Source organism: Aedes aegypti, unplaced genomic scaffold (assembly GCF_002204515.2).
Source record: "Aedes aegypti strain LVP_AGWG unplaced genomic scaffold, AaegL5.0 Primary Assembly AGWG_AaegL5_hic_scaff_499_PBJ_arrow, whole genome shotgun sequence".
NCBI classification, from domain to species: domain Eukaryota; kingdom Metazoa; phylum Arthropoda; class Insecta; order Diptera; family Culicidae; genus Aedes; species Aedes aegypti.
Genome location: NW_018736172.1, coordinates 1 through 3,445, shown reverse-complemented (window position 1 = coordinate 3,445; position 3,445 = coordinate 1).

Sequence of the window (3,445 nt, the reverse complement as noted above, 5' to 3'; positions counted from 1 at the left end):
ATGTTGCTCATTGGATATAAGCCATTGCATATGTGGAGGAAGGGGAGCAAGCCATATGGCATAAAGCCATTAGGCATAAGGTCTTTTGACATAACGCCGTTTTGCATAATAACCATTTGACAACCCGGTTATTGACTAAAATTATATCCCTTGTTTCAAAAACATGGTTGTTCTTAATGAAAACATCTTATGCTGAATAACCATTATGTCAAATGGCGCTATGCCAAATAACCCAAACCCGATGTGTATCAAAATGTTATAATAATAACAAAAACAATTGTTGGAAACCAAAAAGTGGAGTTTTTCATTCCAGGGTGAAGTTGATTAATTACTAAGGTAGGTTTCCAAAAATAAAGAGATATGCTACTGACTAAATTTGGGGTCACTGAATCTTCATCATTTTCACTACTTGTTGATAAATAGGTTAATACGGTATATAAAGTCGGCATGCATCAAATGGCTACACTATATTGTGCATAAATATAACGCTGTTATTGTGCCGTATTATCGTGCTTACTGATCACCTGCGGATAATGGACGAAATCAAATATCATTTCGTCATCATATAAAATCAAATCTAATGTTTGCATATTGTATTTGATTAACAAAAATAATGATCATAATTATATTATCAAACAAATATAAAAAGATATCTTAATTAATGATTCATATAAAATAATTAGGGGCTTTTCATTGATTACGTAAAACAAATGAACAAACTTTGATAATCAAAATTAATACATATGGTGCATTAATTCTAAAAAATACTTGTATGTTACTATTCATTACTCGATATAGAAAGAAGCAAATTGGTTTTTAAATTACTAATGTACCATAATCTGCTGCCACTTTCGCCCATTTTTGCTGTAGTGTAAACAGTGCCAGGCAAACACCGAGAACGACGCGCAGAGTAAAACGGTAAGCCAAATGGAATAACCAACCCAAGCAACAAACATAGTATAGCCTTTTCATCTGAACAATCTTTTCCTCCCATAGAGAGTTCAACCCGGCCGTCATGCAACGATTCAGCGACATAGAAAAAAAACACAAAACAGGTTCGAGGTAAACAAGCGGATGGATAGATACAAACCATGTGCTTGCTCGTAGAGTTCGTTTCAGCACCCGAAGCGAGATGGCGTTCGGCCGCTACTGAGTCTGTTGCGAATGGTAGACAAAACAGACAGAAAAAATGCACAAAGCAGCGCAACATGTTTATATCGTTTGCATGCTGCATTCGGTTTCACCGAATGGACATTTAGCATAAAGTGATGTTTGCCATGCCAAAACAAGTGGAAGCTGTCAGTTTGCAGTGTCGAACTGACAGTTAAGTCATTTTTTTTGTAACGGTACATTCAATATATAATGATGTGCAATATTCCAACCAACGATACAACTGCGACCAGTTGACTATTTTTCATAAAATATTTGATTTTTACGATGGTTAATTGCTGAGAATAATAAACTTCTTATGCAGTATTGATTTATTTTTATTACGTAACGCTAAAATTAGAAATTTTGGGATCCTCTCCTCTTATGACGCTCCCCCTCCCTCAAGCGTTACGTATTTTTTTCGACAGCGCTTTATGCCAAACAGGATTTTGACAGTACAACTGTTCTCGAGTTCTACGAAATGATTTATTAAATTTCAAACACAATTTCACACTTCCGCAAAGTGTTATTGCTGTGTGTTCGCTCCGTGCTCTTTTTTGCTTGTTGATCGTTCAAGAGTGTGTTTGTGGAAATAGTGCATTTGCGAACCGTTTTGGATCAGCTGATCGATTATTTTATGACTAAAACATGACATGAGACGGGTACGTATAACGTGAAAGTAATAGCAATATCATCAATGTTGTCATGTCGCCAAACGGACTATGGTACTAAACGTCTAGTGGATTAAGTGTTTGATTTTTTTTGTGTGGCCAAAAGACTATAAGGGAGGAGGGGTTACTGAAAATAAAAAAATAGCACGGGGTGTAGACAGACTCTAATAAACCAATTTTGAAGTTATCGCTACGTTTTCTGTCAGTTTTTGTGGAACAAAATGACTGGTTTGCGATGTTTTTCAATGAACATTGTCTGATCTGCGATGTTTTTAGTATGACCTTCAGCTGCATTTGACAATCACTGACATATTTTTGACTTTCATGGGTCGTTGATTTTCATTCGTTGAATTAGGCTGTGTGCGCTATAAAATTTTTGACTTTTACTGTCAGCCTTGTTTTTAAGTCACGCATGTGCGAGAGCGAGACAGCACCAACACAGGGATCGTAGTAACAGTCAAGAGATCGAAAAAAGTATAGGTCTTTTCATGTGACAGATCCGTCTATGCATTTGTTTACATCGGTAGAGGACCGGTGCTAACACGGGCCTGTCATTTTCATAGAAGAAATGTCAAAGTGCTTCCCGATCAGCTGATTTGAGACGTCATTTGAATAGGCCTATAGCGGAGTGCGCAGCCTAATGAAATGTAAACATATACACATTTTAATGTCAAAAATCGGCTCTACCCCATTACCTCGGATGCCACTACCCCGAATCTATATAAATAAAAATGGAGTGATGTTTGTATGTCACGAAATGACTTGAGAACGGGTCACGGAACGGGTGCGAGGAGAAAGTTCAGGAAAGTGTCCGAAATATTTGGGAAAACGGGAGAAGACTAAGGTGTAATTTTGTATGGTGGGATTCTTGACGTTATCAAACAGCCTACTTGATGGCAAGACGAAGTTTGCCGGGACCACTAGTGTACAATAACTTCGAATGACAATGCCTCGCGATAATGGAATTCGGCGTACTGTCATTAGGCATTATGGATAATTCGGGGACATGGAATTCGAGATGACAGATTTCCAATTATTGGCATTCATTGGTCCTTAAAAATCGACATTTTTCGATTTTTGTATTTGCTCTCAAATGCTTGTTAATGTATTTTTCAATAAATGTTTTACACCATGTCTTGAGAGTTGTGACACAGAATATATAAGCATAAACAAAAAACATTTTTTCTCAAAATTTAACACATTTTTTAACACATCAAATTATTCAGAGGTGTGCAAGATTTTCATCGTCATCTGTTAGTAATTCGAAAAATTATCATAAAAAATGCCACTTTATTGAAACAATATCACCGCATCATAATTTTTAAAACAATTGTAAAGCACTTCTGATCAAAAAATTGTTTGTGGGTTCAACCCAATATTTTTGAAACGGTTTTGAATGTTTGCGACTACTTTTCGATACACTCCTTAGTATCCAAACTAATTTTAACTCATATATAAATAAAGACCTTTTGCAATTTCTCATCATAAGTAATAGGCTGTTTTTCATCAAATCAATCTGTCATGGGTTCGTCATAACGCAACTGGATTTAGTTGCGTAATGATTATTACGCAACGCTCTTCTATCATGCACTATACATAAGTTGAATTGGTCATTAACAAAAAAA